The sequence below is a fragment of the Echeneis naucrates genome, chromosome 2 (genome assembly GCF_900963305.1).
Source record: "Echeneis naucrates chromosome 2, fEcheNa1.1, whole genome shotgun sequence".
In the NCBI taxonomy this organism is placed as follows: Eukaryota; Metazoa; Chordata; class Actinopteri; order Carangiformes; family Echeneidae; genus Echeneis; species Echeneis naucrates.
Window position 1 is genome coordinate 7,944,409 of NC_042512.1, and position 23,168 is coordinate 7,967,576.

The 23,168-nt window shown below is 42.6% G+C and overlaps 19 non-coding genes across 19 annotated transcripts; 6 read left to right on the forward strand and 13 right to left on the reverse strand.

The window, feature by feature from the left end:
• Window positions 1-579: 579 nt before the first annotated feature.
• trnan-guu (transfer RNA asparagine (anticodon GUU)) lies at window positions 580-653 on the reverse strand. The gene has a single exon. It is a non-coding gene; the product is annotated as a tRNA-Asn (tRNA).
• Window positions 654-986: 333 nt separating this feature from the next.
• trnas-uga (transfer RNA serine (anticodon UGA)) lies at window positions 987-1,068 on the reverse strand. The gene has a single exon. It is a non-coding gene; the product is annotated as a tRNA-Ser (tRNA).
• A 491-nt stretch (window positions 1,069-1,559) lies between these two features.
• Window positions 1,560-1,632, reverse strand: trnak-cuu (transfer RNA lysine (anticodon CUU)). Its single transcript has one exon. It is a non-coding gene; the product is annotated as a tRNA-Lys (tRNA).
• Window positions 1,633-1,884: 252 nt separating this feature from the next.
• On the reverse strand, window positions 1,885-1,957 carry trnaf-gaa (transfer RNA phenylalanine (anticodon GAA)). The gene has a single exon. It is a non-coding gene; the product is annotated as a tRNA-Phe (tRNA).
• A 1,610-nt stretch (window positions 1,958-3,567) lies between these two features.
• On the reverse strand, window positions 3,568-3,640 carry trnar-ccu (transfer RNA arginine (anticodon CCU)). Its single transcript has one exon. It is a non-coding gene; the product is annotated as a tRNA-Arg (tRNA).
• Window positions 3,641-4,935: 1,295 nt separating this feature from the next.
• Window positions 4,936-5,007, reverse strand: trnap-agg (transfer RNA proline (anticodon AGG)). The gene has a single exon. It is a non-coding gene; the product is annotated as a tRNA-Pro (tRNA).
• Window positions 5,008-6,200: 1,193 nt separating this feature from the next.
• trnal-cag (transfer RNA leucine (anticodon CAG)) lies at window positions 6,201-6,283 on the reverse strand. The gene has a single exon. It is a non-coding gene; the product is annotated as a tRNA-Leu (tRNA).
• Window positions 6,284-7,601: 1,318 nt separating this feature from the next.
• Window positions 7,602-7,673, reverse strand: trnaq-uug (transfer RNA glutamine (anticodon UUG)). The gene has a single exon. It is a non-coding gene; the product is annotated as a tRNA-Gln (tRNA).
• Window positions 7,674-9,542: 1,869 nt separating this feature from the next.
• Window positions 9,543-9,613, reverse strand: trnag-ccc (transfer RNA glycine (anticodon CCC)). The gene has a single exon. It is a non-coding gene; the product is annotated as a tRNA-Gly (tRNA).
• An 881-nt stretch (window positions 9,614-10,494) lies between these two features.
• Window positions 10,495-10,567, reverse strand: trnaf-gaa (transfer RNA phenylalanine (anticodon GAA)). The gene has a single exon. It is a non-coding gene; the product is annotated as a tRNA-Phe (tRNA).
• Window positions 10,568-11,648: 1,081 nt separating this feature from the next.
• On the forward strand, window positions 11,649-11,720 carry trnap-agg (transfer RNA proline (anticodon AGG)). Its single transcript has one exon. It is a non-coding gene; the product is annotated as a tRNA-Pro (tRNA).
• Window positions 11,721-15,317: 3,597 nt separating this feature from the next.
• On the reverse strand, window positions 15,318-15,389 carry trnag-ucc (transfer RNA glycine (anticodon UCC)). The gene has a single exon. It is a non-coding gene; the product is annotated as a tRNA-Gly (tRNA).
• A 1,230-nt stretch (window positions 15,390-16,619) lies between these two features.
• trnaa-ugc (transfer RNA alanine (anticodon UGC)) lies at window positions 16,620-16,691 on the forward strand. The gene has a single exon. It is a non-coding gene; the product is annotated as a tRNA-Ala (tRNA).
• A 101-nt stretch (window positions 16,692-16,792) lies between these two features.
• Window positions 16,793-16,866, forward strand: trnat-ugu (transfer RNA threonine (anticodon UGU)). The gene has a single exon. It is a non-coding gene; the product is annotated as a tRNA-Thr (tRNA).
• Window positions 16,867-17,862: 996 nt separating this feature from the next.
• trnal-cag (transfer RNA leucine (anticodon CAG)) lies at window positions 17,863-17,945 on the reverse strand. The gene has a single exon. It is a non-coding gene; the product is annotated as a tRNA-Leu (tRNA).
• Window positions 17,946-19,088: 1,143 nt separating this feature from the next.
• trnap-agg (transfer RNA proline (anticodon AGG)) lies at window positions 19,089-19,160 on the forward strand. Its single transcript has one exon. It is a non-coding gene; the product is annotated as a tRNA-Pro (tRNA).
• A 973-nt stretch (window positions 19,161-20,133) lies between these two features.
• Window positions 20,134-20,205, forward strand: trnag-ucc (transfer RNA glycine (anticodon UCC)). Its single transcript has one exon. It is a non-coding gene; the product is annotated as a tRNA-Gly (tRNA).
• A 737-nt stretch (window positions 20,206-20,942) lies between these two features.
• Window positions 20,943-21,016, forward strand: trnat-ugu (transfer RNA threonine (anticodon UGU)). Its single transcript has one exon. It is a non-coding gene; the product is annotated as a tRNA-Thr (tRNA).
• A 1,295-nt stretch (window positions 21,017-22,311) lies between these two features.
• trnal-uag (transfer RNA leucine (anticodon UAG)) lies at window positions 22,312-22,393 on the reverse strand. Its single transcript has one exon. It is a non-coding gene; the product is annotated as a tRNA-Leu (tRNA).
• Window positions 22,394-23,168: the final 775 nt, after the last annotated feature.

Here is a 23,168-nt window from a genome sequence, read left to right on the forward strand (position 1 = left end):
AATCTTACCAGTGAAATGCTCTACACGTGTGGGGAAGTGCAAATTTTGAGCCTCCATGCGATCTAATCAGGCAGTCATTGTGTATTGTGGACTCACTTTGATGGGCTAATTTTCAGCAAATTTTTCGGTTAATTGTTCAGCATCCGTCGTCAGAATGGCCGAGCGGTCTAAGGTGCTGCGTTCAGGTCGCAGTCTCCCAGGTCGCAGGTCGCAGTCTCCCCTGCGTTCCAGCCCTCGTTGGTGCCTGCTGCACCAATGAGGGCTGGAACCCAGAGAAAGTAAAAGAGTGAGATGGAGGAGAGCTGTCAGTGTTTCAGTATAAACATACATCATACAGCCCTGACCACTGTTGTATCCAGGCAGAGCTGACTGATTCTGACAATGGGACATTAAACTGGCCTAATGGAGAAGGCGTCTGATCAGAAGACTGAGGGTTTGAGTCCCTTCGTGGTTGGGCAGTTATGTATTAAAGGTTATACCATATTTAATGGTTCTGGTGAAACCAAAGTAGAGGAAAGGGGCAGTGCAACTGCCGTAACATCAACATGTGGTGGCAGTAATCAGCTTAAAAATGAAGCACGTCCCTGGGTGGGCTCGAACCACCATCCTTTCGGTTAACAGCCGAACGTGCTGACCGATTGCGCCACAGAGACACATTGACTTCTCCATGTTCCAGTCTGCAGTTCCAGCTAGAATTAATGTTGATTGAGCCAACTACTGTCTGCTGTTCTGGAACCGGATACTCATAGTTCAAATCCTGGACAAGCCCAGCTGTTGCCTTGCAGTTGTCAGGGGAGCTAACTCTTATTATATGGAGCTGTGTGAGGTTGACAGTCATGGTCACATACTCTTCTCTCCTCCAAACCTTTGAGGTTTTTTTTACCCTGACCGAAAATCAAACCCGGGCTGCAGCAGTGAGAGCTGATCCAGCCACATGCAATGGTGGTATAGTGGGAAGCATATTTTCATCAAAATTATGTTTTAACCGTTGTTGGCAGGACTCAAACCTGCACGGGGAAACCCCAATGGATTTCAAGTCCAGCACCTTAACCACTCGGCCACAATCGCCAGAAGAGCTAACCCTTATGATATGGAGCTGTTCAGCTGTTCTGAATGGTGACAGTGGGGCAGCCTTTGTGTTTACATCTGAATCACATGTGATTTTGGAAATTCTTCAAAGCAGCTTCAAAGGAGGAGTTTCATTCTGGCAGTATTGTGACATCATCAGGTGATGTATCAAAGGCAGCAGCTCTTCAGACTCACATCACAATAAGTTTTGTGTCTTATTTGGCTCCTTTTGGTGGAAGCTGTGAATCGCAGGATTCAGGGGGAATACATCCATACATACATCTTCACTGAAATAATGACACCTGTGAGACAGCTCAAAGCTGTGTCCAAAGGTTTGGAGGAGTGAATGGCAGAAAGATGTCTTTGAAGCCATTTGGACACACAACCAGTCAGCGTGCAGCATTCAACCTCACAATATTTCATGTGGTTGTGGTTGAAAGATGAGGCAGAATATTGGAAATGTAACTTTGGGTCTAAAAAAAGCTGCTTATCACCTAACGTGGGGCTCAAACCCACGACCCTGAGATTAAGAGTCTCATGCGCTACCGACTGAGCTAGCCGGGCTGCTAGAAATGCAAAACATCCTCCAAAAAAATCGCCAAAAATCATTTCAAAATAAAAGCCGGTTTAGATTATTTTATTTGTATCTTTAGCTCAGAAGAAAGATGTGTTTGACAACCTTTTGGACACACAACCAGTCAGCGTGACACATCCAACCTCACAAAATTTCATGGTGTGGTTGAAAGAGGAGGCAGAATATTGGAAGTGTAGGTCAAAGAAACCTGAGTTTGGACTTCACTCAGGTACCACCTCTGATGCCGAAACCCAGGATTGAACCAGGGACCTTTAGATCTTCAGTCTAACGCTCTCCCAACTGAGCTATTTCGGCTGGCTGAGCCCATTAATGCAGGATGTTCTGTTCACCATCCACTTCTCCAAAGTCCCACAGTGAAGGCTTCAAATGCACATCTCTCACAGTGTTATCATGCCAAGAGAAAGAACTGACTGATTCTGACAACGGGACATCACCATGGCCCAGTCTGTATTTTTTAGCAATTTTTTGGATTTTTTTTTTTTTGCAAGCAGTCCAGCTAGCTCAGCCAGCTAGCTCAGCATGAGACTCTTAATCTCACGGTCGTGGGTTCGAGCCCCACGTTGGGTGCTATGGAGTTTTGTTTTTTTTTTTTTTGACCCAAAGTTACCCAGCAGAACATAAGTCTCGTATGGGATGAGGATTTGAGACCCCCCACATATACCCTAGCAAGCTGAGCTATCTGATCTCAATGATGTTAGTGATAAGAGACGGCTTGACATGACGGGTTTCAATCTTAAATCCCTTTGAGGAACGAATGGAAAATAATCCTGTTGTTTATGAATAGTCTGCTGCTCTTATTTCATTTCTTGTGGTTGTCCTGCAGAGTTGGTTGTCTGACTCTTCTCTGTGTTATTGATGCAGTTAAAAAGCTTGTTTCGTGGCTTCTTTTGTCACATTTGCTCCCTTTGTGTCTGACAGAGATCCTGAACCTTCCCATTGCTGGATGTACTCCTGTGATGTGTGTTGGCCAATTCATTTCAAATGTTTCTAAATCTGTCAGAAGGTCATTTCACATCTGTGTTCTTTGATCTTATGGTTAGCACTGTGGACTTTGAATCCAGTCATCTGAGTTCAAATCTCAGTGGAACCTCTGCCATCTGATTCAGTGTGATAGTGATTAAGAATAACACCCAAAACAGATGCTCACCGACCTCTGTGGTTAGGTAAAGGTCCAAAGGGGATGTAGATCAGTGGTAGACATTCATCAAAACAAAAGGCCACTCAAAGCAGAACCGCTGCTCAGTCTAACATTCAGACAACAAATTGACAACAAACATGACGAGGTGGCCGACGACTCTCTCCTTCATTGCTGAAAGATACATTAATGTGAGCAGTGAACTATCCGTCTATTCACACACAGTCCAGGTCGCTGCATGCTGAGGTGGCAGAGTGTTTAAGGTGATGGACTGCTAATCTACTGTATCCTGTGTGTGGGTTCACATCTCATTGTCTTCTGTGTTCAGCTGTCCATGTTGCAGCCTGCTATTCTAGGTAGAGTAATCCTAAACGTCTGACTTCAGGTCCATATATCAATCAAACCTGTTGAAGTTTAATTCAAAGGTTATCTGGATGTGCTGTATCTGCTTTCAAAGTTGTTGTCAGGTCATTAAGATTAAATAAGGAGCTTACAACTCCAATACCAGTTAGTCAGAAAAATATAATGAGCCAAGTCCACTGTGACAAATAACAAATTTTCTTTAGCATAAAATAAACTGTCACATTAATGCCCTGAATGTGCTGTGTGTAAATAATGAGATCCTGGGTTCAAATCCCAGCAGTGCCTTGCTCCTAATGTTAGATGTTGTGGATAGAAAGGACTCATACATGGAGAGTACAAAATATAAAATACATTTGTCCCCAAAAGACACCTTAGAGCAGTTGTGCTGCGCCACTCTGCTGTAAACCATCCCAGATGGGACTCGAACCCATAATCCCTGGCTTAGGAGGCCAGTGCCTTATCCATTAGGCCACTGGGACACAAAAAAAAATGGGAGGAGCCTTTGATCTCTGTGATCAAAGGATCAATGTGTCTCATTGATAAAGTTTAAGGTTGTTGAGTTAAATTCATATAGGTTTCATTAAAAGGACACAGCACTCTCTCTGACCAGTCACTGAACTGCACAGTCTTCATGTCTCCCAGCAGTTCCTTGTTGCTAAAGTCAGATGTTGTAGAAAAAAGTACTTCTGGGTTTTCATCAGCTGTAGGTTACAACGATGAATATTATAGATATGACAGACATTCAACAGAGTTCTCGATGTTTTCCTGTTAATCAGTGCTGCTGAAAATCTCATGTAGTGTGTATAAACAGCAGAGGATGGTTTCGATCCATCGACCTCTGGGTTATGGGCCCAGCACGCTTCCTCTGCGCCACTCTGCTCAGTACGTTCAGTTTGCAGTGTCCTCTGGAGTTTTGTGTAATTTCTAACCACCACATCCACTTTCTCTCTCTTCCACCTGCAGTCTATCTAATAACCACCAGGGGGCGGCTCCACTGGTTGGAAAATGAAGTCAGAGTGTGTTGAAGTCTATGGGGTTTCATACAGACAGAGAGGAGAGAGAGAAGAAATCAAGTTTTGAGAGGTTGCATGTGGCCAGTATGGGGCTTGAACCTACGAACTTGGTGTAAACTGAATATAACTGGCCAGTTACCAGGGTGATGGACAGGCCAACCACTGTCCATGACTTGTTCTTAGAATATGTTAAACAATGTGTGTGAGTGTTGTTGTGGGTGTGTCTCTACTGTAACAGACCAACTGTAGCTGAATAGATAGAACGGTTTCATCCTCCTCCTGGTCTGTAGACCAGTTGGGCACCATTTGCATGAGATCTACAGGATGTCAAGTTAAAGTGTAGACACACAGTTAAACTGCAATTGGTCACCTGCCAAGATAAAAATATATATAATCACGCTGTGCACGTGCAAATGAAGATCATTATATGCATCATAATCATGGACCAGCAAAGATGGTGACAGATAGAACATCATGTTATGTCAGCACCACAAAAGTAGTACAAAGAAGTACCAAGATGTACAGAGGATCTGAAAATATTGTAAAGTAAGTGGCTGACCATCATGACTCCTACCAAAGTTTGTCTCCTGTGAAAAGCAGTCAATCACCAATATCCCTTCTCCTCAGCACAGCATGAGCTACAAAACTACCATCGCTCTTGCTTCAGTTGCCAAGATACTGCAACTAACAACCAGACAGCAAACCTCACACAGCTCCACAGTGTAACAGTTCACACCGCTAATGACTGCAAGTCAACAGACGGGCTCGTCCGGGATTTGAACCCGGGACCTCTCGCACCCTAAGCGAGAATCATACCCCTAGACCAACGAGCCATGTGGACTGCGGAGTTCATGACAAAAAAGTGGGAGGAGTCTTTCATCCCTTTGATGTTAGAACCTTTGTGACATCACAGAATCAGCATCTCCTTTGATGGTTACTGATGGAACATTTGTGGCGTTTTTTTTTTTTTTTTTCATTATTTACACACAGCACATTCAGGACATTAATGTGACAATTTGTTTTTTTATGCTAAAGAAACTTTGGTAAGAGTCATGATGGTCAGCCACGTACGTTGGGGGTATTTTCAGATCCAAAATACATCCCTGTACATCAGAGTGGTGCTGCTACGGAGTGTTGCATCAGTGGCCACCATCACTTCAAGTAACCCAAATGGGAAAGATCCTTATTGATAGCATTGTTGCGCTTTGCTACATCTGAACTAAAGATACAAATAAAATAAATTGGCTTTTATTTTGAAATGCTTGTATGGTGCGACTGCTCTTGTTCTTTCTTCAGCTCAAAGCATCAAGGAGTTGAAACGCAGCATAATGATAAAAATAAACAGTCTGTATTTTTTGGGAATTTTTAGTTCTGTCTCTGCATCAACACCATGAACCACAAAATTATCATTGCAATCTCTGGACAAGAGAAACAGTAATTTTGTGGTTGTTGCTGATCCACTGACCTCCTTGACCTTTGCCATGAATCCATACAAAAAAACCAAAGATTTGTTGTGTTTAGTTCACTTGTTGCTGTATCTCCAACAAAGAGCTAAAGTCTTGTGGAGAATGTGGGCATCGATCCCACTACCTCTCACATGCGGAGCGAGCGCTCTACCATTTGAGCTAATTCCCCTTCCATGCCAGCATGCAAGCTAAGCTTTGAGAAAAGGCCGCTTTAACAACATCAACAGGTTTCAAAGCTATTTCGACAGAGTTCAAAATAATTCATTTGCCACTCATGTGCATGAATTCACATGCACACACACACACACAACTTCATGTTGTTGTCCTTTGTACAGCACAAATTTACTTTGAGATAGTGTTGTGTTGCCTTTGTGCAAAATTACTGCCCGTAATAGGACAAATTTTCATTGTGTGCTGAAGATCCCTCACCCTAAGTATCCACTAAGTCATGACATAGCTCACTTGGGAGAGTTTTAGACTGAAGATGTAAAGGCTCCTGGTTTTTGGCATCAGAGGGGGTCCCTGAGGGAGTTAAGTAGAGATGAAAGAAAAGCAGCTTCTGTCAGAAGTGGGATTTGAACCCACACCTCCAGGAGAGACTGCGACCTGAACGCAGCGCCTTAGACCGCTCGGCCATTCTGACAACAGATGCTGAACAATTAACTGAAATATTTGCTGAAAATTAGCCCATCAAAATGAGTCCACAATACCAATTCGCACTTCCTCATGTGTGTAGAGCGTTTCACTGGTAAGATTCAGGTTCCATTGCTGGATTCAGAGTCCAGAGTGCTAACCATTACACCACGGAACCCTGCTGGCATGTGCTTATGCAGATGTGAATGGAATTTTAGTCCTTTAAAAGCGTGGGCAGTCAAAGGTCGACCAAAATACCTTTGTCCCAAAACCTTACAGCAGTAGAGGTGAAAGAAAATCTGTCATTTCACACAGTGAAGGTTCCAATGTGAATAGATGGCAGGAGTCACTAATGGCCTAATGGACAAGGCATCTGACTTCAGATCAGAAGACTGAGGGTTTGAGTCCCTTCGTGGTTGGGCAGTTATGTATTACAGGTTAAACCATATTTAATGGTTCTGGTGAAACCAAAGTAGTGGAAAGGGGCAGTGCAACTGCCGTAACAACAACATGTAGTGGCAGTAATCAGCTTAAAAATTAAGTACGTCCCTGGGTGGGCTCGAACCACCATCCTTTCGGTTAACAGCCAAACGCGCTGACTGATTGCACCACAGAGACACATTGACTTCTCCATCTTCCACTCTGCAGTTCCAGCTAGAATTATCCTAAATGTTGATTGAGCCAACGACTGTCTGCTGTTCTGGAACCGGATACTCAGAGTTCAAATCCTGGACGAGCCCAGCTGTTGCCTTGCAGTTATCAGGGGAGCTAACTCTTATTATATGGAGCTGTGTGAGGTTGGCTGGTTGTGTTATTGGCAGTATCTTGTAAAGTGAAGCAACAGTAACTTTGTGGCTCATGCTGTGCTGAGGAGAGGGGAAATTAGTGATTGACTGCTTTTCACAGGAGACAAACTTTGTTAAAGCAGCCTGTGTTTAAATCCCAGCAGTTCCTTTTAGGTGAAGTCAAATGTTGTTGAAATAAACTACTTTTGGGTTTTTATCAGCTGGAGGTCACAATGATCAATATTAAATGAAATAAACACTTGAAATATGTCACTGTGTGTAATGATGTCATAAAATATATTATTTTTACTTTCTGAATGGAATAAAATGAAATAAATCAAATTATATTATTTCAGTGTAATCACATGCACCTGAAATGTCTTTCTTTAGTCTGTCGTTTTTCCTGAACCACAGAGGCTCTGAGCTGCTGCAGCAGGTGAAAAGATAAACTGTTTCATGAAGCCTCCTCTCTGCTCAGGGGTGGATCACTGTTTTGGGTGGAGTGGAGTTACTGTTATATGTAGTCACTAAATCAGAAGACAGAGGTTCCACCGAGACTTGAACTCAGATCACTGGATTCAAAGTCCAGAGTGCTAACCATTACACCATGGAACCACAGGACTGTTAGCTGATCTTTATCAAAGGCGCTGGCTCGAGGTTCCAGGAGCAGCACAGTGTGTCTGTACACATTACTGGAGAAAGTGATAAATGACATTCAGCCACTGTGTTAGAATAGCAGAGGAGGGTTTTGATCCATCAACTTCTGTATTACAGGCCCAAAACACTTCCGCTGCTCCACTCTGCTCATAGCAGGCTGTGCTGCAGTCTCTTAAGAATTTCAATAAAACGCATAAAAAATTTTGACTTTTGTTCTGCTAATTCATCTTTATAGAAACATGTGCTTTTGTTTTTTGTTTTTTTTATTTGCCATCAGAAATTATGTGACAATTTGTTGTATTATGCCTAAAATATGCTGTGATGAAACTGAAAATGGATTAAACCTGTAAGTTACTCACTTTCAGAACTAAACTGTGATCCATTGTAGTTTTGTGAAAATGAATAAAATTTGAGCATTATTTTCTAAATCATCGCTCAAAGTGAGACCTATGCTGTCGGTCTATCAACATATTTTCTACTTATTGTGACATACTTTGCTATAAAGTTCTAACAATATTTGTCACTCTGTGATGCTGTTTTCTATGTATTCCATGAATGTTTTCAGATTTTATCATTCATAACAGACTCTGGCTGGCAGAAATGAGATCCACAGGTCACAGTAAGGTCACAGGGATGCTCTGGTACCGAAGAGAGCTCATAAAAATATCACTTGAGCAGAAAACAGGAACCAAAGGAATGTCAAAAAAAAAAAATCTGCATCAGTGAAACATTCATTCATACGTGAGGACATCAAGTATCTTGTGACACCCATGAATATGTGCTCACACTATACAGTTTAATTGTTTCAGTTTTGATGTGTTTATTGTGACAGCTGAGCCTTTTTTCAGTTAATTTTGGATATTTGGAGTCAATCCCTGATTTTCGCAACAAGGGGGCATCACCTCTGTAGTCAGTTGGTTTGACGAGGCTGCTATTCAACTCTCACCATCAGTGCAACACATTGCCTGTTGCCTGTCTCATCATTTTTCTGTTCTTTGGAGAACAAATTTAATCTGTCTACAAACCTGAAGCCAGGGTCTGTTCCATGAACACGGCATGCTGATGTTCACACAGTTGTGTTGTCCTTTTCCTCGACTTTGGTTTCACCAGAACCATGAAATATTGTTTGAGAGTTTGTGAGGTTGGATGCTGCACGCTGACTGGTTGTGTGTCCAGGATGCTTCAAGGACATATTTCTATTCTCTCCTCCTATCCTTTGGACGCAGCTTTGAGGAGACACAAAATGTGAGACATGTGGCATTAGTGCAGTGAAGCTAGCAGATGTATGTGGTTGTGTAGCCGAGCGGTCCAAGGTGCTGGATTCTCCAGTGGCCACCGTCACTTTGAGTCACCGAAGTGGAAAAGATCCTTCTTGACGACAGTGTTGTGCTTTGCCTACATCTGAGCTGAAGATACAAATAAAATAATCTGAATCGGCTTTTATTTTGAAATGCTTGTGTGTTGCGACAGCTCCTGTTCTTTCTGTAGCTCAAAGCGTTAAGGAGTTCAAACACAGCAAAACATATTAAATGATAAAAATAAAGATTTGAAGAAGGAATGAAAATCTGAACAACAATGCAGAAACCTTTAACTTGTTGTTTCTCCGTCTTGTACAGCACACAGTGGAAATGACTTCTCATTATTGCTTCCATGGCCTGGAAGTGGAACTTCGTGAGACTGACACACTGCCTGCTGCACCAACGAGGCCTGGAACCCAGAGTAAGTAAAAGAGTGACAAGGAGGAGAGCTGTCAGTGTTTCAGTATAAACATACATCATTGTATCCAGGCAGAGCTGACTGCTGCTTTTCATGGTGAGCAGTGACCATTGCATTGGCCGGGAATTGAACCCGGGCCTCTCACATGGGAGGCGAGAATTCTACCACTGAACCACCAATGCTGACTGCACAGCCAAACCCACCTCCAATATGATGGCAATGCAGAGTCACACTTGTCACATGGAAGTAATTCAAATTCAAACAACCACCTGTCTGTCAGGATGCCAGAGTGGTCTAAGGCGCCAGACTCAAGGTAAACTCCTTCCTTCACTGAAGGGCATTCTGGTCTCTGAATGGAGACGTGGGTTGGAATCACACTCCTGACAAAGAAAGCCTTTTGCAAAATTTGTGATCCAAACTCTTCCAAAGTGGATGAAAAATCTGTATAAAATGTGAATTACACTTTTTCACAATAAAGGAGTTAGGACTGAAAACACTAAAGCCTGTGGCTCCCTGTGGTAGGAATGGACAGCAGTTGTTGGACTAAAGATAACTCAGCTGTTACTGAATCATCTGTAGCTCAGTCAGTGGAGCATCAGAAAGGAGCAGCTGTTCTACTCCGAGTCTCTCCCAGATGTCTGAGCTCCTCAGAAACCTGTCTAACGTAGCTGAGTTAGATGCAACTAAGTGAAGTTTCCAAGAAGAACTCTGCTAATCATGTCTATTGAATGTTGTTGAAGAACACATGCAAACAGAGAAAAGACAAGTGTAGAGTTCTTACCTGATCTCTGGGGAATATTTGCTACAGATGCTGCAGGATGTGGGTCAAGGTGCTGGGTTGATGTTCCAGTATCAGGGGAGACATTGTTGATGGTGCAAAACCATACGGTGGATGTGTGGGCTGTGGGATGTAAAGGCCCCTGACTTTTGGACACACAACCAGTCAGCGTGACACATCCACCCTCACAATATTTCATGGTGTGGTTGAAAGAGGAGGGAGAATATTGGAAATGTAGGTTAAAAAAAAGCCCAAGTTTGAATCTCACTCAGGTACCACCTTTGATGCCGAAACCCGGGATTGAACCAGGGACCTTTAGATCTTCAGTCTAACGCTCTCCCAGCTGAGCTATTTCGGCTGGATGGCTCCATTTTTGCTGGATGTTCTGTGACAGTTCTGCTTGTTTTTGCCCATGAACACTGCTCTTTAACCCTCCTGTCATTTTCACCCCCCGCCCCCCCTTCCAAACCTTGGTTGGAATTTCAATTAAAACGATCACAAGTTTTAAATTGATGTCTTCTTAGACGTTAGATGACTTCAATTACAGAATCTATTGATTCACTCCAATCAGAGACACTGATGAATTCTTTGTGTTTCTCTGTTCTGGTTCTGGTTGGAATTTGGACAAAAAAGATGAGGAATGCCAATCCCTCTTTTCTTTGAATCAGCTTTTACCTGCAGAATCTGGACAGAGGAACAGTATTTTAGTGGTTGGTGCTGGAGACAAACTTTGAGTCATGAAGAATATATAATATATACTAATATACTAATATAATATATATATATTAGTAAATGGCAGAGAGAGAGATGACCTGCATAAAGAGACTGGAGCCTGAATACAGTTCCTTGGTCACCATATCACATACATCTTCACTGAAATAATGACACCTGTGTCACCTGTGAGACAGCTCAAAGCTGTGTCCAAAGGTTTGGAGGAGTGAATGGCAGAAAGATGTCTTTGAACACATTTGGACACACAACCAGTCAGCGTGCAGCATTCAACCTCACAATATTTCATGTGGTTGTGGTGTGGTTGAAAGACGAGGCAGAATATTGGAAATGTAGGTCAAAACAAGGTCCACCTCTGATGCTGAAACCCGGGATCAAACCAGGGACCTTTAGATCTTCAGTCTAACATCAGTTTTAGATTTAATGAAACAATTCAGTGTTGCACTCATTCATGCACTATGCAATGTTGAAAAGGCACATAAAATGGGAATTTGACTGTTTCAGAATAAAGGAGTTAGGACTTAAAACACTAAAGCCTGTGTGCTCCCTGTGGCTCCCTCAGATCCAGGACCTTTAAGTCTTTGCAGTTAATGGCTCGTTGGTCTAGGGGTATGATTCTCGCTTCGGGTGTGATGTCACAAAGGTTCTAATGACATCAAAGGGATGAAAGACTCCTCCCACTTTTTTGTCATGAACTCCACAGTCACCATGGCTCGTTGGTCTAGGGGTATGATTCTCGCTTAGGGCGCGACAGGTCCCGGGTTCAAATCCCGGATGAGCTCATCTGTTGCCTTTCAGTCACTAGGGGTGCTAACTGTTACACTATGGAGCTGTGTGAGGTTTGCTGTCTGGTTGTTAGTTGCAGCATCTTGGCAACTGAAGCAAGAGCAATGGTAGTTTTGTGGCTCATGCTGTGCTGAGGAGAAGGGATATTGGTGATTGACTGCTTTTCACAGGAGACAAACTTTGGTAGGAGGGTTAGATGATGGTCAGCCACTTACTTTGCAATATTTTCAGATCCTCTGTACATCTTGGTACTTCTTTGTACTACTTTTGTGGTGCTGACATAACATGATGTTCTATCTGTCACCATCTTTACTGGTCCATGATTATGATGCATATAATGATCTTCATTTGCACGTGCACAGCGTGATTATATATATTTTTATCTTGGCAGGTGACCAATTGTCTGCTAGTTCACGATGTCCTTAAAGGCAGATATTTAGGATAATTCTAGCAGGAATAGCAGGCTGCAACAGGAAAAGTTCCAGTCAGACCTCTCGCACCCGAAGCGAGAATCATACTCCTAGACCAACGAGCCATTGACAGCAGGACATTTATGGCATTTAAAATGTAGTCAAACGTTTTCTGAGCATTGATCATACACTACAACATTTAGTATCCTTCCTAACCTATTCTCGCTTCTTGGAGATATTAAACATCTGTCCCGGTGGCCTAATGGAACTAACTGCTTATAAATGTCTCACTGGATCAAAAGCTTTGAGCTACGATAGGCTATGTAATTATTTAAGATTGAACATCTTACATTACTGACATCTGACATTACTGTTTGATAAATTTGGTGACAACTGCACTTTGGGTCCATTTGGAGAACATGGGGGGCTGAGTGACTTCATCACCAGAAATTAAAATGTCTAACATCGATAAAACCGTAGCAGCACAAATAAGAATTTTTACAGCGCAAACAAACGGTACCATTTCGCGTCCATTCGGAGTGGATGCTCATCATTTTGCATGCAATGGTGGTATAGTGGTGAGCATAGCTGCCTTCCAAGCAGTTGACCTGGGTTTGATTCCTGGCCATTGCAGTTTAACTGTGTGTCTACAATTTAACTTGAGATCCTGTAGATCTCATGCCAATGGTGCCCAACTGGTCTACAGACCAGGAGGAGGATGAAACCGTTCTATCTATTCAGCTACAGTCGGTCTGTTACAGTAGATACACACCCACAACAACACTCACACACATTGTTTGACATATTCTAAGAACAAGTCATGGACAGTGGTTGGCCTGTCCATGGCCCTGGTTACTGGCCACTTATATTCAGTTAACACCAAGTTTGTGGGTTCAAGCCCCATACTGGCCACATGCAACCTCTCGAAACTTGATTTCTTCTCTCTCCTCTCTGTCTGTATGAAACCCCATAGACTTCAACACACTCTGACTTCATTTTCCAACCAGTGGAGCCGCCCCCTGGTGGTTATTAGATAGACTGCAGGTGGAAGAGAGACAAAGTGGATGTGGTGGTTAGAAATTACACAAAACTCAAGAGGACACTGTGACCTGAATCCAGTGAGCAGAGTGGCGCAGCGGAAGCGTGCTGGGCCCATAACCCAGAGGTCGATGGATCTGAAGTCATGTCTCATAATGTAAAGGAACATTCAGTGTGTGCTCATGTTTATCTTTCTGCATTTTCCCCTTTGATGCGTGGGTTCAAATCCCACCTCTGATGGAAGCTGCTTTTCCTTTCACCTCTACTGCTGTAATGTGTATTTTGGGGACAAATGTATTTTATATTTTGTGCTCTCCATGTATGAGTCCTTTCTATCCACAACATCTAACATTAGGAGCAAGGCACTGCTGGGATTTGAACCCAGGATCTCATTATTTACACACAGCACATTCAGGACATTAATGTGACAGTTTATTTTATGCTAAAGAAAATCCTTTGTTATTTGTCACAGTGGACTTGGCTCATCATATTTTTCTGACTAACTGGTATTGGAGTTGTAAGCTCCTTATTTAATCTTAATGACCTGACAACAACTCTGAAAGCAGATACAACACATCCAGATAACCTTTGAATTAAACTTCAACAGGTTTGATTGATATATGGACCTGAAGTCAGACGTTTAGGATTACTCTACCTAGAATAGCAGGCTGCAACATGGACAGCTGAACACAGAAGACAATGAGATGTGAACCCACACACAGGATACAGTAGATTAGCAGTCCATCACCTTAAACACTCTGCCACCTCAGCATGCAGCGACCTGGACTGTGTGTGAATAGACGGATAGTTAACTGCTCACATTAATGTATCTATCAGCAATGAAGGAGAGAGTCGTCGGCCACCTCGTCATGTTTGTTGTCAATTTGTTGTCTGAATGTTAGACTGAGCAGTGTTTCTGCTTTGAGTGGCAAACATCTACCACTGATCTACATCCTCTTTGGACCTTTACCTAACCACAGAGGTCGGTGAGCATCTATTTTGGGTGTTATTCTGAATCACTATCACACTGAATCAGATGGCAGAGGTTCCACTGAGATTTGAACTCAGATGACTGGATTCAAAGTCCACAGTGCTAACCATAAGATCAAAGAACACAGATGGGAAATGACCTTCTGACAGATTTAGAAACATTTGAAATGAATTGGCCAACACACATCACAGTACATCCAGCAATGGGAAGGTTCAGGATCTCTGTCAGACACAAAGGGAGCAAATGTGACAAAAGAAGCCACGAAACACGTCAAGAGCTCACAAAGCTTTTTAACTGCATCAATAACACAGAGAACAGTCAGACAACCAACTCTGCAGACTGCAAACTCTGCACAAGAAATGAAATAAGAGCAGCAGAAAAACCACCAATGGCTGATTATTGATCTCTGATCCACTAGGATGGTATGAAGTGGACGGTCAGAGTATTTTAGGATGCTCTCTGCCTTCCTCTGTGTGGATCACCATGCAAATTTTTTACTATTTAAAAATTGCTGTTTTAAGGGGACATTTTACTTCTAAATACCTCCTGATAGCCAGCAGCAGCTTCACTTGAAGCTAGAGTGCTGCCTGCTGCAATAATGCTGCCTTTAATAGAAGTTTAGGAACATTTCATGAAAGAATACATTTTGATGACAATTGGAAATGTCCGTTTATTGTTTATCACTTGTTAGGATCCCTGTTAGTTGTCACTGAGGAAGCAGCTACTCTTCTACTACAAGGACTATGATGAGGCAGTGGCCATTGATAATGCTGCCTGTCCTGCTGAATTTAGGTCACCTGCACGTTTGGCAACAGTCAGAGCTCCATACACAATAACAGTACACTGACACTGAATGTTCCTTTACATTATGAGACATGACCTTTAGCTGGAAAATGTCTCATGAAAGACACATGTGAAGTCACGCAAATTTTGAGCCTCTGTGTGATCTAATCAGGAAATCTTTGCGTACTCACGTTGATGGGCTAATTTTTCAGCAAATTCTTCGGCAAACTTTTGAGCTTTTGTGGTTGAGTAATTGTGGTTGCCTCAACACTCTGGCTTCATGTTGCTTCCCTTTGGATGGATGCAGACAAAGTTCCATGACTGTGAATAATGTAGAGAAAAGACTGACCTTCCTCTGGCAAAAGGTAAACTGCAATGGCCGGGAATCGAACCCTGGTCAACTGCTTGGAAGGCAGCTATGCTCACCACTACACCACCATTGCATGTGAAGGTACAAAATCACAGTCCTTTTTTAATGAAACTGGTTATGGGAGCTCACATGGCTGGATTTATGACCGAACATTATCCACACTTTAAATGAATCAAAGTAAACTCATCATCCCTCAACAGAGGCCTCAGATATGTCTTTCCTTCTTTCATCCTCTGGTGGAGGCCACTAGAGGTGAAAGAAATTCCAAATGCCAATTCCAAAAGAGACAATATTTCTTCCTTGCTAAGCGTCACACAATGGAACCACAAGGATGCAGCTGAGGGTCTGCTGATGGTGTCCTGAGGTGACAGCAGTTTGTAGTCTGTAATATAATACAGACTGGAGTATAACAGACTGTCACTTATTTAGTGACCTGTTTTGTCTCAGCAAGAATTTGGTTCAGGTGTCATCAGAGGAAATGACATGATGAACAGCAAACAATGTTTGTTGCAAGGATCATGTAGATCTGCATACTGTAGGGTATCATCAATATCACAGGTTGGTAACATCACGAGTGGGTAGGCTATTGCCTTAGTGTGTATTTGTATCAATAAGTGACCGACACAGATGTGTTTTCAGAGACAGACTGCAGAGAAACTGGTCCGTTGGCATGATCACAGTGATCATGGCTGCTGATTGATGTGTCTGCTGGTGGGTGTGTTGATCAGTATGTGGGGAGTGTTCATTAGCCAATCAATGACCAGTGTCGGCTGGAACATGTCACACGCTGTTATGACTCTTACCAAAGTTTGTCTTCTGTGAAAAGCTGCCGGTCACCAAATTTCCATCCATTCCATTCCATTCATCAAAATATATTCTTTAATTAAATGTTCCTAAACTTCTATTAAAGGCAGCATTATTGCAGCAGGCAGCATTCTATGGTGGAGGTCATGAGAAAAAATTGGGAGGAGTCTTTGATCTCTGTGATGTCATTAGAACCTTTGTGACATCCAGAATCTGTGTCTGAGCTGTGTCTCTTTTGTACTTTATTATAGATGACAGAAAAAAACTCCAGATAAGAAGCAGCTGTACATGCAGTGACTAGTTCTCCTGCTCAGGTATCGTCTCTCAGGGCATCGTGTGTTGTCTTTGTGTGTTTTTGTGTCCGATGCTTCACAGCTCACAGGACAAAGTACGTGCTGGCTTTCATGGCTCACATGTACAGATGAGTTACCTCAATGTAAGTATCATAGGTACAGCACAGCTAAAGCTGCTAAAACTGCTAAAGCTACCACACCATGCAGGGGATGTAGCTCAGTGGTAGAGCGCATGCTTTGCATGTATGAGGCCCCGGGTTCAATCCCCGGCATCTCCATTGTTGATAATGAAGCACATTGTCAGGAGAGAGAAGTCTCAGGTACCCAACTGTAACATACACATTACAATTCCATCATCACATGCTATGAATATGAGCGTGGTGCTGTGGCTTAGCTGGTCAAAGTGCCTGTCTTGTAAACAGGAGATCCTGGGTTCAAATCCCAGCAGTGCCTCCTTGTTAATGTTAAGTCCTGGGTTCAAAGACAAGCCCTTAGTGTTATGTCGCCAATATCAGACACTCTTCCCAAAGTTTGTCTCCTGTGAAAAGTGGTCAATCACCACCTTTCCATCTGCTCAACACAGCAACAACCACTTTGTCTTGTCCAGAAACTGCAAGCAAAAGCTGTAATACAGGAAGTGATGAGCAGGAACTCCACCGAGAGTGAAGCACTGCTGGGGTTTGAATGCAGGATGTCCTGTTTACAAGACAGACACTTTAAGCAGCTCAGCATCATAACCTCTATAAAAAGCCATCATCAATGGAGATCCAGTTATTTCAACCCAGCGGAGTTGGAGGTCTGAAAGCAGGCCCATGGAGAGGATGAGAACATGTTTCCCCGTAAATATAACACCGCTGCAGCAGCAAAGGAGAAACAGCATGAGAAGCATTTACTACTCAAGTCAACGTGTAGGTTTGGATGTACTCTTCAATTGATTTTACATTTACCTTTAAGAGATCGTAGTTTACAGTTACAAATATAAATGGGAATAAAATCAGATTTTCATTTCATCATCAAGAGGATGTCTCCACATGCACACTTGTTCTTGGTGTTTTCACTTATTTTTAAATAAAAAAATACTATTTCATTCATCCAAGCATAATTAGTTGTTATGTAATATATATTTTCTGTGTGGCTTAGTCTTAAAATTATAATGGTTGTGTGATCAACTCCTGCCTGAAATTTGCTTAAAAATTTGCCCATCAAAGTGAGTCCACAATACTGAAAGACCGCCTGATTAGATCGCACAGAGGCTCAAAATTTGCATTTCCTCATACGTGTGGAGTGGACAAAACCAGGTTGTTTCAATTTTCCAAGGACAGAATGGCAATATTTCGACATGTCAAAGGAATTTTGCTCTTTTAAAAGTTTGGGCGGTCAAAAGTAGACCAAAACAACTTTGTCCCCAAACACACCTTGCTGCAGTTGAGGTGAAAGAAAAGTGGTCTCTGTCAGAAGTGGGATTTGAACCCACGCCTCCAGGGGAGACTGCGACCTGAACGCAGCACCTTAGACCGCTCGGCCATTCTGACGACAAAAGCTGCAACAATAGCCGAAAAATTTGCTGAAAAATTAGCCCATCAAGAGACAGAGACATGCAGATCTTTTCCTGTTGCAGCCTGCTATTCCAGCTAGAGCAAGGTTTCCGTTTTTAACAGATGCCCCTTGACAAGCAGAGAGATAAGAACTCATCTTCCTTTCTTTTGGCTGGAACTACAAAGCCTCTTCAGTTTTCAACAGCATTGTCATCCATTGGAGGACTGTTTGGAGCTTCATCAGCCTCCTCACCAGGGTGAGCATTCTGGGAAGTAGTGGAGTCAGGGTCAGGTCCTATGACAGTTGTTGCATCAGCTACATCATCCATTTAACGTTTTTGTTTTGCAGAACGAATCCTCATGTTTCCCTCAATGAAGGAAAGATTGGTTGGCACGAATGGGTAGGTTTTCATGGTTGAAAAGCCCATTTTTCATGTTTTTGAACTCTGCTTCAACAGCAGCAGAACAACAGAAGAGTCAGAGTCAGTCGCGATGGTACGTAAACGTTGTTTTGCATGTTCCACAGATTGTGACTTAAGAAGCTGTGCTATTGACCTCACAAAGAAATCTTTAACACCATGTGTTTTATTTTTCAGGCAGTCTCACTGGCAGATCATCTTGACGCAGTGTGCAACACCTACCCTTACAGAACATGGGGGCAGTTTTGAAGGTTGATTCCCAAGCAAGACGTTAAACCTATTCAGATCAGCCAAATCAGAAAAGCCAATTTAGATTATTTTATTTGTATCTTTAGTTCAGATGTAGCAAAGCGCAACAATGCTATCAATAAGGATCTTTCCCATTTGGGTTACTTGTAGTGATGGTGGCCACTGATGCAACACTCCGTAGCAGCACCACTCTGATGTACAGGGATGTATTTTGGATCAGAAAATTCCCCCAACGTACGTGGCTGACCATCATGACTCTTACCAAAGTTTCTTTAGCATATAATAAACTGTCACATGAATGTGCTGTGTGTAAATAATAAAAAAAAAAAAAAAAAAAAAAAAAAACGCCACAAATGTTCCATCAGTAACCATCAAAGGAGATGCTGATTCTGTGATGTCACAAAGGTTCGAATGACATCAAAGGGATGAAAGACTCCTCCCACTTTTTTGTCATGAAGTCCACAATCCACATGGCTCGTTGGTCTAGGGGTATGATTCTCGCTTAGGGTGCGAGAGGTCCCTGGTTCAAATCCCGGACGAGCCCATCTGTTGTCTTTCAGTCAATAAGGGTGCTAACTGTTCCACTATGGAGCTGTGTGAGGTTTGCTGTCTGGTTGTTAGTTGCAGTATCTTGGCAACTGAAGCAAGAGCAATGGTAGTTTTGTGGCTCATGCTGTGCTGAGGAGAAGGGATGTTGGTGATTGACTGCTTTTCACAGGAGAAAAACTTTGGTAGGAGGGGTAGATGATGGTCAGCCACTTACTGTGCAATATTTTCAGATCCTCTGTACATCTTGGTACTTCTTTGTACTACTTTTGTGGTGCTGACATAACATGATGTTCTATCTGTCACCATCTTTACTGGTCCATGATTATGATGCATATAATGATCTTCATTTGCACGTGCACAGCAAGATTATATATATTTTTATCTTGGCAGGTGACCAATTGTCTGCTAGTTCACAATGTCCTTAAAGGCAGATATTTAGGATAATTCTAGCAGGAATAGCAGGCTGCAACAGGAAAAGTTCCAGTCAGACCTCTCGCACCCGAAGCGAGAATCATACCCCTAGACCAACGAGCCATTGACAGCAGGACATTTATGGCATTTAAAATGTAGTCAAACGTTTTCTGAGCATTGATCATAAACTACAACATTTAGTGTCCTTCCTAACCTATTCTCGCGTCTTGGAGATATTAAATATCTGTCCATCAGTGGCCTAATGGAACTAACTGCTTATAAATGTCTCACTGGATCAAAAGCTTTGAGCTACGATAGGCTATGTAATTATTTAAGATTGAACATCTTACATTACTGACATCTGACATCTGACATTACTGTTTGATAAATTTGGTGACAACTGCACTTTGGGTCCATTCCAGGCTGTGTGACTTCATCACCAGAAATTAAAATGTCTAACATCGATAAAACCGCAGCAGCACAAATAAGAATTTTTACAGCGCAAACAAACGGCACTATTTCGCGTCCATTTGGAGTGGATGCTCACCATTTTGCAGGCAATGGTGGTATAGTGGTGAGCATAGCTGCCTTCCAAGCAGTTGACCAGGGTTCGATTCCCGGCCATTGCAGTTTAACTGTGTGTCTACAATTTAACTTGAGATCCTGTAGATCTCATGCCAATGGTGCCCAACTGGTCTATAGACCAGGAGGAGGATCAACGTGCTGGGCCCACAACCCAGAGGTCGATGGATCAAAACCATCCTCTGCTATTTATACACACTACATGAGATTTTCAGCAGCACTGATTAACAGGAAAACATTGAGAACTCTGTCTGTCATATCTATAATGTTGATCATTGTAACCTACAGCTGATGAAAACCCAGAAGTCCTTTTTTTCTACAACATCTGACTTTAGCAACAAGGAACTGCTGGGAGACATGAAGACTGTGCAGTTAAGTGACTGGTCAGAGAGAGTGCTGTGTCCTTTTAATGAAACTTATATGAATTTAACTCAACAACCTTAAACTTTATCAATGAGACACTGAACCCAGGATCTCCTGTTTACTAGACAGGTGCTTTGACCAACTAAGCCACAGCACCACTCTGATGTACAGGGATGTATTTTGGATCTGAAAATACCCCCAACATACGTGGCTGACCATCATGAGTCTGAACAAGGTTTCTTTAGCATATAATAAACTGTCACATTAATGTCCTGAATGTGCTGTGTGTAAATAATGAGGTTCATCAAAACAAAATGCTGAGTCCTACATTAAAACAAACCACTTTACCATCAACCTCAGCTGTAGTATACACATTACACTTCCATCACCAGATCCTCTGCATATACATGTACTTCAGAGTGGTGCTGTGGCTTAGCTGGTCAAAGTGTCTGTCTTGTAAACAGGAGATCCTGGGTTCAAATCCCAGCAGTGCCTTGCACGTAATGTTAGATGTGATAGATATAACAGACATTGAAATGTTGCTACGCCATCCTTGGAAAATGGAAACAACCTGTACTTGTCCATGCTACACGTGTGAAAAAATGCAAATTTTGAGCCTCTGTGCCATCTAATCAGGCAGTCTTTGTGTGTGGACTCACTTTGATGGGCAAATATGTACCGACAAGGATGGGATTCAAATCCACGCGTGCAGAGCACAACGGATTAGCAGTCCATCGCCTTAACCACTCGACCACCTCGTCCTGTTAATGTTTACCTGAAGATGGGGTCTGAAGACGGTTTGGTCTTTAGCCTGAGCAGTGTTTCTGCTTTGAATGGCCTTTTTTTTTGATGAACGTCTACTGATCTACATCTTCTTTGGACCTTTACCGAACCACAGAGGTTCTGAGCTACTGCAGCAGGTGAAAAGAGAAACCATCTGATTCAAACCTGCGCGGGGAAACCCCAATGGATTTCTAATCTATCACCTTAACCACTCGGCCACAACAACCATGCACAGCAAAGCTCCTGTGACTCAGCATTGTCCAGCCTGGATAGTTTTCTCCTCAAAGGACAGGGCACCTTCTTGTTGTGAGGAAGCACAGCTTTCAACCTTTGTGGAAGTGACACACAATTGTGAGGAGCACAAGCGTTCACTGACGCAGACGTGGTTTTAGAAAAAAAGCTGCAGAGAAACTGGCAGCACTGATGCTGAGCTGCTTAAAGTGTCTGTCTTATAAAAAGGGACATCTTGCATTCAAACCCCAGCAGTACTTCACTCTCAGTTGAGTTTGCAGTGCATTTGCAGTGATATTTTTTTTTTACTGCATTTGCAGTGAACTTTTGCACTGCTTTTGCCATGGCAGACGATCTGTGATGTCAGATGATCTATGATGTCAGAAGGTCTGTGATGTCAGATGAAGACATTTTATACTGAATTGAACCTTTAATTCTTAATTCTTAATTCTGATTCATTTGACTTTGTCTGTTGTTTCTGCATTGTTGTTCAGTCAGATCAACAGCAGGCTGCCATCCACAGTTCATCACTTTTATTTTCATTCCTTCTTCAAATCTTTATTTTTATCATTTGATATGTTTTGCTGGGTTTCAACTTTTAGCTACAGAAAGAACAAGAGCAGTCGCACCGCTAATAAAAGCAGATTTAGATTATTTTATTTGTATGTCGATCCCCACTTCAGTAACTCAAAGTGATGGTAGCCACTGGTGGAACACTATATTCATAAGAGCTTTAGATTTAAACACTTCAAGATTATACTGCAGAGTGCAAAGCTTGGCAGTGGTGGGATTCGAACCCACGCCTCTGAAGAGACTGGAGCCTAAATCCAGCGCCTTGGACCGCTCGGCCACACTACCACATGAGAATGGCAGAAAGATGTCCTTGAAACGTCCTGGACACGCAAACAATCAGCGTGCAGCATCCAACCTCTCAAACTCTCAAGTCCAGCTTCTTTGTATCTTGGTGTATAGTGATGGGATGGTTCTATATTCCCACAGAACATCCCTGGGAACCCGGACACACACCTTCTCCAAATCAAATCTTCCATGTGTCGACTAAAGTTCCAGTGGATAAGACAAAGCACTTCCCTGGGTGGGCTTGAACCACCATCCTTTCAGTGAACAGCTGCTTCAGTGAACACGCTGACCGATTGCCCCACAGAGACATGTTGTTGCAGCGTGCAACCACCCCAGATGGGACTTGAACCCACAAGTCACTATTAGGTTCAAGTCCCATCTGGGGTGGTGTTAGAATAAATGTACATAAAGTGATTATCACAGTACTGCTCAACTTTTACTGACCCTGCAAGAACGCAGAAACTTGTGTTTTATTAGCAGGAGCAGAGGTCATACCTCCGAAGAAGCAACGACCTTCGAAGAAGATTTATGAAGAAAGGGAGGATGTCGAAGAGAGATTACTTCGTTCATAAACTAACCCTCAATGTGTTTGAGTTTCTTGTGACTTATAACTTGAATATAAATCATATAACAAGCAACTATTCATTCACTACTTGCAGCTGTGTATTCTCACCTTTAGAGCTGCAAGATTTTGTAACTAGGGACCACCCTAAGGAAACAAAAAGGGGGAGAACAGAAGAGATACTCCAGAGCGGGTAGAGAGTGTCACTGAGCA